The 12,004-nt window shown below is 45.7% G+C and overlaps 1 protein-coding gene and 1 long non-coding RNA gene across 2 annotated transcripts in view; one reads left to right on the forward strand and one right to left on the reverse strand.

Annotated features, from left to right (window-relative positions):
- The window catches only part of LOC131506289 (zinc finger protein 14-like), a 53,483-nt gene that overhangs the window by 21,811 nt on the left and 19,668 nt on the right, over positions 1-12,004 (forward strand). The gene's annotated exons all lie outside the window — the stretch shown is intronic.
- On the reverse strand, positions 165-11,420 carry LOC131506301 (uncharacterized). Its single transcript, XR_009258845.1, has 3 exons — positions 11,297-11,420; positions 804-1,049; positions 165-350 (listed from the first exon to the last, which is right to left on the reverse strand). It is a non-coding gene; the product is annotated as an uncharacterized LOC131506301 (long non-coding RNA).

Here is a 12,004-nt window from a genome sequence, read left to right on the forward strand (position 1 = left end):
TGAACATTAAAAATTAAAAAAAAAAATCTTTCTTGGCCATTGGGTTGGAAAGAATTCATTTCCACATTGGTGTCTACCTGCTGGTGCCTGTGCAGAATTTTCTAAGTATGTGCCAGAACCTGGGATGCTGTCACAAGTCATCCTCTAGTAGCTGGGAAACAGGATACCCAAGGACCTCCTCGTGGTCCATCAACAGCCCCAGATAAAGAACACAAACCCAGAAGTCCAGACATGAGGGTGGCTGCAGGAAGTGCAGAAAGGCAGTCAGCATGGAGACAGGGCTGTGGCCTGATGTTTGGTATAGGCAGGGCTTTGGAGACAGGCAGAAATGGATCCTAAGTCCAGCTTCCCTGGAAAACACATGCATGAACACATTTATATGAGCCAAAATAAGAATTGTCTCTGAATGACAGATTGTTTTCAGATGAATTTTCATGCCCTATCCTATTTAGTGAATTTCTATTTTCAGCATTTTGGAAAAATCAACACAAATAGTAATCTAATATTTTTATAAGAGAGAAGTAAAATGAATTTCGCTCCTAGTGTTACAGCAAACACTCGGCGCCCAGGAAGAGACAAGCAGCGTGCACTCAGGGAATCAGAAGAGACTTTTGCACCAGTGCTGGCCCCACCGAGTCACCTTCAAAAGCTGAGCACCCAGCTCATGTTTTACTGATCCTTTATACATATGTGCTTCCGGGTTGGGCGGGACTAGGATAGTGAAGATTCTGGTTCCTGAAAGACAGAAGCATGCAAGACATCTAGCTGGCCATTTTTTTTTTTTTTTTTGAATATGCTCTTACCAGCTTTCCTTCTCATTCCCGCCTCTTGATTCTCAAGCTGCTGTAGCAGACTTAGAGAAAATCATTTTGTGGGGGCAGGAAACCCTTTGCTGCCACAGGAGGAGGAGCGAAGACCATTCTGGCTTCTTCCCACTGGACAGGGATGTCGAAGAGAGGAATGTGACAGCTAGGATTCTTTGCCATCCGAAGGAGAGTAGTGACAGCTAGAATGGTCCAACTAGACCATCATCTGGAGTTTGACAGCTTCTAGGCGAGAGGAAACAAACCTGGTTAGCATATTAAGAATACAAGGATCAAACAGGAGGGCTATGAAAAGCATTAAGAGAAGACCAGCTAAAGTGAGGAGCCAGGATGCCTAATTCCATATGTTGCTCCAAGAGTTCCATGAGTCTGCTAATTCCTGCCTCCGTTTGTTGATTCACTCCCTTAGCTGCTGGACCGTATCTCCAACTACCCCTGATTGGTTGACACAGAAGCAACATTCTTCATTTAGGAAGAGACATAATCCTCCCCTTTCGGCAGTTAGCAGGTCCAGCCCTCTTCTGTTCTTCAAGATTACCGCTGCTAGGGAGTTTATTTGGTCTTGTAAAACCACCAGAGATTTGATAACCCATTCTATGTCATCTGTTAGGTCCTTAGATAATTTATGACAATAAGTGGTTGAGGAGACTATTCCTCCTATTCCAGTGCCCATCCCTGCCGTTATTCCTAAGGCAATCAGCAGGGGTATGACTTGAATGGCTCTTTTTGATTGAGTATATGCTGCCAAGGGTACTATAAGAGACCGATTGTTGGGAAAAATGTTTTTCTGAGGAGTGAGGAAGGCCATGTACAGATGTCCACACAATCGACCAGTAGACATAGGTAGGCATCTGTCCCACATACAAAGAGAAGCCCTGGGAGGGGTTGACACCAGGGATGGGTTGTGGGGAAATGAGTGAGTTCCTGACTGTCAAGAGTTTGATTGCACTGGCCAATGGTCAGATTGCCAACTGGCTCTGTTCCCATTGTGTTTGCCAGGCACCTGGGAGCCATTTGGGACAGTTAGACTCCAGTTAGTACAGGTCTCACCATGTGGGGGTCTGGGTCTTCAGTTAACAGGGTAACACTTACAGTTGCCTATGTCATCAGAGTAGCTGCATAGCGGGTGTCCTGTGGACAAGCAGAGCCAGCAGGCTCTGGCCAGGCTGGGATTGATATCATTGAGGAGGTGATGAATTGCATTTAACACTTGGTCCAGACAGGGATCTAAGACAGGTGGTCTACCTGATTTATGTTACGCCAGAGGTTGAAGGGTTAGGTCAGAAGTGACACAACAGGCATGAGGAACATCAGGGCAGGTCCCCCAGTAACGTTTTATTTTCATTTTTCCTGTCCAATAAGTTGTCCCATTTCTGGTACAAGGAGTGACTCTCCTGGTATCGAAACATCTTTTCAGCATGCAGGTGTACACGGTGGCACAGGGGCATGGTGGTAGTGTTGTTTTACCTATGTGGACCAGAGGAGCAGGGGAAGGAATTGGTACAAGGGGAGGGGTTGGAGCAAGAGTCAGGAAGGGCACAGGGGGAGGAATGGCCTCTTTAGGAGGCCAAATGGGGTAGCAGGCAGTGCAACCTGTGCGCCTGTAACATAAGTTTGTCCCTCATGAAGACAGTAGATGGGGTCCAGCGGTGGGGAGCACAGAGTGGCTCCTCAGGCCTCGAGGGACAAGGGGGGAATGATAAATCATGCATTTGCATGGCGTGAGTGAGAAGACTCCTTTTGAGCAGGTTAGGAACAGGAATATGTGCAACAAGGACAGGAGATAGGGCAATTCCATCCTGGGGTAGGAGACAGGTAATAAAGACAGAGAACAATATGCAGTGAAGGACGTCAATCACAACTCAGATCATATAAGTCTAAGGAGCATAAGACATCCTGACATTAGTAAGTAGAAGGGGGCTAACAAGAGTTTGTGACTGAGACACAAATCTGCAGAAGAAACTTGGGTAAGCCATACAGCAAAGAGTATAACAAGTATGGAAAGAGAAATAGGTAGGGGATGACATTGAAATTCGAGAGAACAATTTGCTATAGTTCATTTAAGTCATTTGGTGATTTCCTCAAGCTTCTGGTTACAGAGAGTTCTTACGTGTTGGCTGCAGGCTGCGTATCATCTGCTCTTTTCTTAAGGGTGATCTGTAGAGGATTATTCTGGTTAGCAGTTACTTTCCATTCCAAGTGGTTGTCAGGTGACAGATGGCCTGCCTTTACTTGAGAATGGTGGATCCAGGCAGTTAGTCCTGCAACATTGAGGGCTGGGTGTGGTTAGCACAACTAAATAGGGTCCCTTCCAGGTGGGTTTGAGTGGTTCCTTTTTCCAATCTTTTATCCAAACCTGATCCCAGGTTTGTGGGGGTGTACAATTATTCCTAGAGAAATGGGTAGTCTGTCACCCATCTATTTATCTCAAATATAGTTTTCCCTAATCCTTGTAGTTTTTTTTTATTTCCAAATTCCCTAGCTGTGTCAGGTCTCCCCTGAATTTGACTAGTGGAGGGGACCTTCCATATAGGATCTCAAGTGGGGATAATCCTATTTTTGTCTGGGGTGTGCAGCATACTTGGAGAAGAGGTAGGGGTAGTATATCTGGCCAGGACAAGTTAGTTTCCTGACATAGTTTTGCCATGGCTGACTTAAGGGTCCAGTTCATACGTTCCACCTACCCTGAACTCTGGGGTTGGTAGGCTGAGTGTAAGTTCCATTGGATGCCTACGGTTTTGGCTACTTTTTCCACCACCTCAGCCACAAAAGCCAGGCCACTGTCTGAGCCCATGGTTAATGGCATTCCATGTCTCGGGATGATATCCCTTGACAGAGCCTTAGTTACTTCTCTTGCCTTTTTGGTGCGTGTGGGGTAGGCCTCAACCTAGCCAAAAAACGTGCAGATGAATACCAGATGAAATTTGTATCCTCCACTGGGTCTTATTTTGGTAAAGTCTACCTCCAAATCTTCGAAAGGTGCCTAACCATAGCATTTAGATCCCCATGGGCCCAGGGCGCCTTATTTGGCATTATTTTGAGCACAGAGGAGGCAGCATTAAAAGATCAAGGCACAGAGGGATGGGAGCCAAGCAATTACACAGTAACAACTTACTAAGGTTTCAAGGGCAGTTTTTCCTAGGTGGGTGAGCTCATGCTGTTGGGAGAATCACCTGGTGGGCTAGCTGTTCCAGTATATAGACTCTTTGATCTGGAAGTACCCACCATCCTTCTTTTGTCTGCTTCCCTTTTCCTGTTGTGCCCATTTTGTTTCTTGGGTTGTGTACCTTGGGGAAGTTGGCAGTTCCAGAGCCAGCATGATTTTTGAGGATGTTGTTTGTTCTGCTGTTTGTTTAGCTGCAGTGTCTGCCCATCGGTTACCTTCCAACACTGAGTCTTTTCCTCTTTGGTGCCCATTGCAGTGGATGACTGTTACCCCCCTCAGTTCCCAGACTGCCCTTAATAGTTTTAGGATTTCTTCTCGATTTTTTCTTTTCCCCCTGCAGTCAAAAGTCCTCTCTCCTTATATAGAGCCCCATGTATATGTACAGTGGTGAAGGCAAAGCGCGAGTCAGTGTATATGTTGGCTCTTTTGTCTTTACTGAGTTCTAGCGCTCTCATTAGGGCCCACAGTTCCGCTCTTTGGGATGACCATGCATGTGGAAGGACATTTGCTTCTATGACATCAAAATCAGAGACTACTGCATAACCAGCATATCTCTTGCCATCGTTCATGAAGCTGCTGCTATCAGTGTACAGCATGAGGTCTGGATTTTGTAAGGGCTTGTCTGATAGATCAGGTCGACTAGAATAGACTTCATCAAGTACCCCTACACAATCATGCTCTGAGGGCCACACCCCTGCAGGCAAGAAAGCGATAGGATTTAGGGTTTTTATGCCTTCCAATCTTATTCATGGGTTTTCACATAGTAGTCCTGATATTGTGTCATCTGAGCATGAGTTAGCCAGTGTTGCCCTCTGGCATCCATCAAGGTAATAACAGAATGGGGGAACCCTAATGTTTAGGTTTTGCCCTAACGTGAGTTTGTCTGCTTCCTTGATTAAAAGTGTGGTGATTGCCAGGGCCCTCAGGGGGCCATCCTGCCGCAACTGAGTCAAATTGCTTTAAAATGTATGCCACTGGTCTTTGCCAAGGTCCAAATTCTTGGGTAAGAACCTCCAGGGCCACCCCATTGTTCTCATGTATGAACAGGTTGAAATCTCATGATACATCTGGGAGTCCCAAGGCCAGTGCCTCTGTGAGTTTTGTCTTTATGGTTTCAAATGCCTTTTCTCGGTTAGCACCCCAGAAAAGGGGTGCCCTTTCTTCCTCCTTTAGTGCCTTATAAAGAGGTGTGGCCAATTCCAAGAACGCTGCGATCCATATCTGTCAGAATCCTGCTACTCCCAGAAACTCTCAGACCTGCCGGTGGGTAGTGGAAACTGAAATGGCACAAACTGCCAGTTTCCCTTTGGCTCCCAGCATCTGTTTGTCTTGGGTAATTCTGAAGCCCAGTATTTAACTTCCTTGGCAAATCTGTGCCTCTTTCTTTAACACCCAGTATCCCACCTCTGCTAGTAGCCTGAGTAGGGCTCTGGTTCCCTCCCAGCATTGGGTCTGCATGGGACTGACCAGCAGGAAGTCATCCACATATTGGAGAAGGACACATCTTAGGTCCTGTCCCAGAAAACTGGCTAAGTCGGATGCCAGCACCTCATTGAATAAGGTTGGTGAATTTTTGAATTCTTGTGGTAGTCTAGTCCAAGTGAATTGTTCCTTTGCCCCTGTGGTAGGGTTTTCCCATTCAAAGGCAAATAAGGGTTGGCTATTAGGCACTAGCTGGAGACAGAAGAAGGCATCCTTTAAATCCAGACATGTGAACCATCCTGCTTCAGAGAGTATGAGTCCTAGTAGAGTGTATAAGTTAGGCAATGCTGAATGCTGCATGATGACTGCTTCATTAATGGCTCTTAGGTCCTGTAAGGGCAGTAATCATCTGTCCCAGGGTTTTTCACAGGCAGCAAGGAGTATTCCATGGGGACTTGCATCGTTTTAGAAGTCCCCATTTGAGTAGTCTGTCCAAGTGTATCTGGATCCCCAGGCATGCCTCCCATGGGACCATATATTGGCATATTTTAACAAGTTGAGCCCCAGGCTTTAGGTCAATTAATATTGGGGGGTGGTTTTTTTGCCAGACCAGGGGGGTTTCCTTCTGCCCAAACTGAAGGGAATTCAGCTTCTAGCTCAGGGGCCACAGTTGGCTCACTGGGAGGGGAAGTATATAATCTCCATTCCTCTTCCTGTGGTATTGTCAGGGACAAAATCATGGGTTGGGCCTTTTTTATTTAGATGCAATTGCATCTGTCCATCCGAAGTGAAGGCTATTTCTGCACCCAGCTTCGCTAGGAGGTCTCTACCTAACAGTGAGTCTGAGCAGTCAGGTAAATATAGGAATTCATTAACTACTTGGTAAGCCCCACCAGCTGGCATTGCCTGGGAACACAAAATGGCCTTTGGGTTTGCATCCCAGTGGCTCCTGCAATGATGACTTCTCGACCTGATAGAGGTACCACCTTGTGTGTCACCACAGTGTTCGGCCCCAGTGTTGACTATTAAGTCTATTGCCTGGCCCCCTACCTTCATTTTGACCGTGGGCTCATGAGGGCCCAGGTGGATAGAGCCCAGTCTTTCCTAATCAGAGTCCACACCTGCCAGTCCTATCAGGTCAGCCTCAGGTGGTTCTGGTTGGTAGCAGTTGGGTGGAGCGGAAGTTTTTGGTTTTCTCATTTGGAGATTGGGGCACTCATTTTTCCACTGTCTAAATTCTTTGCAGTAGGAACACTGATCCTGTCCTGGCACCCTTCTTTTTTGTTCTTGAATCCCACGTGGTTTCCGTGGGGGCCCTTCTGGAGGGGACAGTCGCCCCAAGGCCCCAGCCAGGAGAACTGCCTTTTGTTTCATTCTTCAGTCTGTCTCCTTTCTGGCAGCTCGATTCCAATTTACAAAAACCTTGTTGGCAATTTCCAATAGTTTCATCACGTTCTGTCCAGCGAATTCTTCCAATTTTTGGAGCTTCTGTCTAATGTCACTTTGGGTCTGTCCCACGAAAGAAACACTGCCCATGTGCTGGTTTTCCAGGGCTTCTGGGTCGAATGGAGTGTAAACTCTAAAGGCTTCACATAATCTTTCATAGAAGTCACCTGGGCTCTCTTCTGGCTTTTGTGGGACTTCAGATACCTTTCCAATATCGGTGGCTTTTTGGCCCCTGCTTTTTTTACCCCTTGGAGGAAGGGGAGTTGGTATCTTTCTAACCTGGCCCTTCCCGCTTCTGTGTTGGGGTCCTAGTGGGGCTCCTCTTTGGGCATATAGGCTCCCGTGTCCAAGCATCAATGTCTAGTTGCCCATCTGGTGCCTGAGTCTGTATACATTTTCTGACTTTGTTGAGAATTCATCAGTGCTCTTCTGTATTGAAAAGGGTGAACAGAAGCTGCTTACAATCGACCCAGGCAGGGCGGTGAGTCTGGAATATGGATTCTAAGAGATATATCATTGCCTGCAGCCGCGCAGAGTAGGGTGGGTGTGGTGTTTCCAGTTGAGGAGGTCAGTAGTGGAGAACAGTTGGCAGTAGAAAACCAATCCCCCTCTTGTAGGGTCCCACTGGGGCCTATTCTATGGAGACCCCTAGTCTCCCACAATGGCATCTGCATTGACCTTGGGGGCCTTGTACCTTGAGCTGCAGATCTAAGGCACCTTCCTACCAGTTCAAGTGTCCCTGGTTAGGGCAGACTGGCTGCTAGCGAAGGTGTGACCGACAGGGGTGGACTGTCAGGCAGGTAAGGTTCCCCTCCCTCCATTGATGGGCCGCTTGGGGCATTTCGTGGTGGAAATGGAAGGACTTCTTCTGAATTTTTTTGGAGGATGGGGGCGGTTTTTTCTGCTGTGAGGTCTTCTTCTTAGGCTGTGCCACAAGACTTTACATTGTCCATTACTATTAAGGCAGAACTGGACCCTCCTTGGGCTTAGGCTATTTCCAACCACTGATCAATGTATGAGAATTGATCCAGGTGGCCGGGGTCTCCAGTAATTACTTTAAAAACAGCTCGGACTGTGGGGACATCTAGGGTGTCCTCAGCAGGCCAGCCTACACCAAACGTAGGCCATTCTAATTCAGAGAAGGTGCATAATTCCCAGGGGTCAATCTGACCCCATAGTCCCCTGAAAATCCCTTTAAAAAAAATTTTTTTTTTCATGTTCATTTTTGAGAGAGAGAGAGAAAGAGAGCACAAGCAGGGGAGAAGCAAAGAGAAAGGAAGAGACAGAATCTGAAGCAGGCTCCAGGCTCTGAGCTGTCCGCACAAAGCCCGATGCAGGGCTCGAATTCACGAACCGTGACATCATGACCTGAGCCAAAGTTGGATGCTTAACTGACTGAGCCACTCAGGTGTTCCCCACCTTTTTAAAATTCTTAGCCACTGGCACAAAAACAGACACTCAGATCAATGGAACAAAATAGAGAACCCTGAAATGGACCCACAAATATATAGCCAACTAATCTTTGACAAAGCAAGAAAGAATATCCAATGGAATAAAGACACTTGCACTTCAGCAAGTGGTGAAGGGAAAACTGGACAGCGACATGCAGAAGAATGAACCTGGACCACTTTCTTACACCGTACACAAAAATAAACTCAAAATGGATGAAAGACCTAAACGTAAGACAGGAAGCCATCAAAATCCTCAAGGAGAAAGCAGGAAAAAAAATCTCTTTGACCTTGGCCGCAGCAACTTCTTACTCAACATGTCTCCAAAGGCAAGGGAAACAAAAGCAAAAGTGAACTATTGGGACCTCATCAAAATAAAAGGCTTCTGCACAGCGAAGGACAATCAACAAAACTAAAAGGCAACCAATGGAATGGGAGAAGATATTTGCAAACGACATATCAGATAAAGGGTTAGTATCCAAAATCTATAAAGAACTTATCAAACTCAACACCCAAAAAAACAAATAATCCGGGAAGAAATGGGCAAAAGACATGAATAGACATTTCTCCAAAGAAGACATCCAAATGGCCAACCGACACATGAAAAATGCTCAACATCACTCATCATCAGGGAAATACAAATCAAAACCACAAGGAGATACCACCAGACACCTGTCAGAATGACTAACATTAACAACTCAGGCAACAACAGATGTTGGTGAGGATGCGGAGAAAGAGGATCTCTTTTGCACTGCTGGTAGGAATGCAAACTGGTGCAGCCACTCTGGAAAACAGTATGGAGGTTCCTCAAAAAATTAAAAATAGAACTACCCTATGACCTAGCAATTGCACTACTAGGTATTTATCCAAGGGATACAGGTATGCTGTTTCGAAGGGGCACATGCACCCCAATGTTTATAGCAGCACTATCAACAATAGCAAAAGTATGGAAAGAGCCCAAATGTCCATTGATGGATGAACGGACAAAGAAGATGTGGTATATATATACAATGAAGTATTACTCAGCAATCAAAAAGAATGAAATCTTGCCATTTGCTACTACATGGATGGAACTAGAGGGTGTTATGCTAAGTGAAATTAGTCAGTCAGAGAAACACATATATATGACTTCACTCATGAGGACTTTAAGATACAAAACAAGATGAACATAAGAAAAGGGAAGCAAAAATAACATAAAAACAGGGAGGGGGACAAAACATAAGAGACTTTTAAAAAGAGAAAGCAAACAGAGGGTTACTGGAGGGGTTGTGGGAAGGGGAATGAGCTAAATGGGTAAGGGGCATTAAGGAATCTACTCTTAAAATCATTGTTGCACTATATACTAATTTGGATGTAAATTTAAAAAATAAATCAAGTAAAATGATAAGAAAAAAAATTCTTAATCATACACTCCAAAACAGTTGGTTGTGAAATTTTCTCCCCATCTGTCCTGGTATCCTAGATGGGTAACTCCCAATGTATGGTGTCACAAGACATACACAAGGAAAGAGGTTGCTTCATCTACCTGGCCGCTCCCCTCACGGGGATTTAGACAGTTCTTAGCATTGGCAGGCAGGTCAATATAAACCCCTGACTCGGATCAGGCCTCTGCGGACCTGATTCTGCCTTGAGTCGTATGAGGTCATCATGGAATTGCAGTGTAGGACCCACTCAGGCTCCGTAGTTGAGACTGTGGAGCACAGGCACTCACACATACATTCAGACAGATCGCAGACTTACACCCAGGACTTCCCTGTCCTATGTGGCAAGTGTGTAGCCTGGGAGGTGATCAAGCTCCCCCTCTGCCTCTAGGGCAGGGCTGAATTTGGCCCTGGGTCCCTGGGGACATTTACCTGATCCATGTCCCATCCTGGCAGAATTTTCTGATTCCTCCAGGATTCCATTCAAGCGAAGTGATGGCCAACTATTGTCAGGCCCGGCGGGGGTTGGGGTCCAGTGAAATCCCCAGCAGTGTGCCTTCCTTTCCATCACAGGGGTCCACGATGAGTGGCCTCTCCGCTGGCCTCCCACAATGGTGACTGAAGGGGCCAGTATGGCTGTCGGCTTCCTGGCCAATGCACCAAAAATGTTACAGCAAATACCCGCCACCCAGGAAGAGACAAGTGACATGCGCTCAGGGAATCAGAAGAGACTGTTTATTTCACACCGGTGCTGGCCCAGTGGTACCACCTCCAAAGGCTGAGTACCCGGCTTGTGTCCTACTGATCTTTTATACATATCTGCTTCCAGATTGGACAGGACTAGTATAGTCAAGCTTCTGATTCCTGGCTGCTGACTGATGCAAGAGACAAGCAAGGCTGCAGAAGCCAAAAGCATACAAGGAACTATCCAGGCGCAGACATTGAGCTGGCCCTTTTTTTATTATCTGCTCTTACTGGCTTTCCCTCTCAGTAGGATATGAGTTGGATTACATAAGAAATAAGTATGATCATCATTCTAAAACATCCTTCTTGATATAAACAAAACTTATAGTAAACATGTAATGTGCCATTTGGAAACCACATCATAAGGAAATAAAACCCATGAGTACTTTTTTTACATTAAGTTTCATAGTTTCCATGCATCACTTGACCTAGTGATGACAAAAACCATGAGCTCTATGAAAGTGAGTTCTTGCTGCCCCTAAGTAACTGTTTCTAATGAATGATGCTAAATAAGGTATAAGTATTATCTAATAAGGTTTCCACGACACATGACACATTATGTGTAACATAAAAACTTTGTCCTGACTGTCGGCCTGTTGGTCTATCATATCTCACACATAGCACACACTTCATAGATATTACTTCTTGAAAAGAAGACTCATAAATTTCATATTTGTATTTCCATTCTAAAAATACTGAAACAAGCTCACTGCAGTCGTACCATATGAAAAACACATCTGAAGAAAAAAATGGATATTGTATGTATGGTACCATAGCAAAAACTGAATACCAAAATAGTATATTCACTCACTCCCTTTCACTTACTCCGTCTTTCCAGGTCCATTAGACAACCTACATCCGGTATTTCAGCTTCTTTTTCCAGTGGGCCACGGGAACAGTGAAAACAGCAGCCAGGGCATTTTGACCCATCAGAGCCACAGGGGAAGGGGGGAGGATCTAAGTCAAGCCAGGAACCACTTTCTGTGGTTACTGTGGACCCCCGCGAACTTCACCTATGCTCTGCCTGACTCTGGAAATATTCTAAGTGGCCATGAGGACCCAAGAGCCACTAGTGTCTGCCTGGAAAGGTGGGAGACGGTGTCTATGCTACTGAATTCTTATCCAGAACTTCCTAGGTTACTTCAGGAGCACGGGAAATGCCACTGCTCCAAATGGGAATCTCAAGGGAAGCTTTCTAGGCCTGCCTGGAAAGGCCGCTGCAGGACTAGAAACCGCTGAGAAGGTGATGCGCACACTGAAAAATGACAATAAATTTTATAAGTCCTGGGGGGCGGGGAGGGGCCGGGAACAACTTGTACCATCCCTGAACATTTGTACAAAAAGGCCACAGGAAACTTGAAAATACAGTTGGAAACCTTAGCTCACGGCCAGCTCAGTCAAAAGATGACAAGAACGACGGGAAGCTGTTACACTAGTTCTGTTAATGTAACAAATGATCAATATCCTCACGGAGTGCACATGAAATTGGTGTAAAATTACTTAGGACCCAACAATATTTTCAAAATGTAATGA

Source organism: Neofelis nebulosa, chromosome 3, assembly GCF_028018385.1.
Source record: "Neofelis nebulosa isolate mNeoNeb1 chromosome 3, mNeoNeb1.pri, whole genome shotgun sequence".
Taxonomy (NCBI): Eukaryota; Metazoa; Chordata; class Mammalia; order Carnivora; family Felidae; genus Neofelis; species Neofelis nebulosa.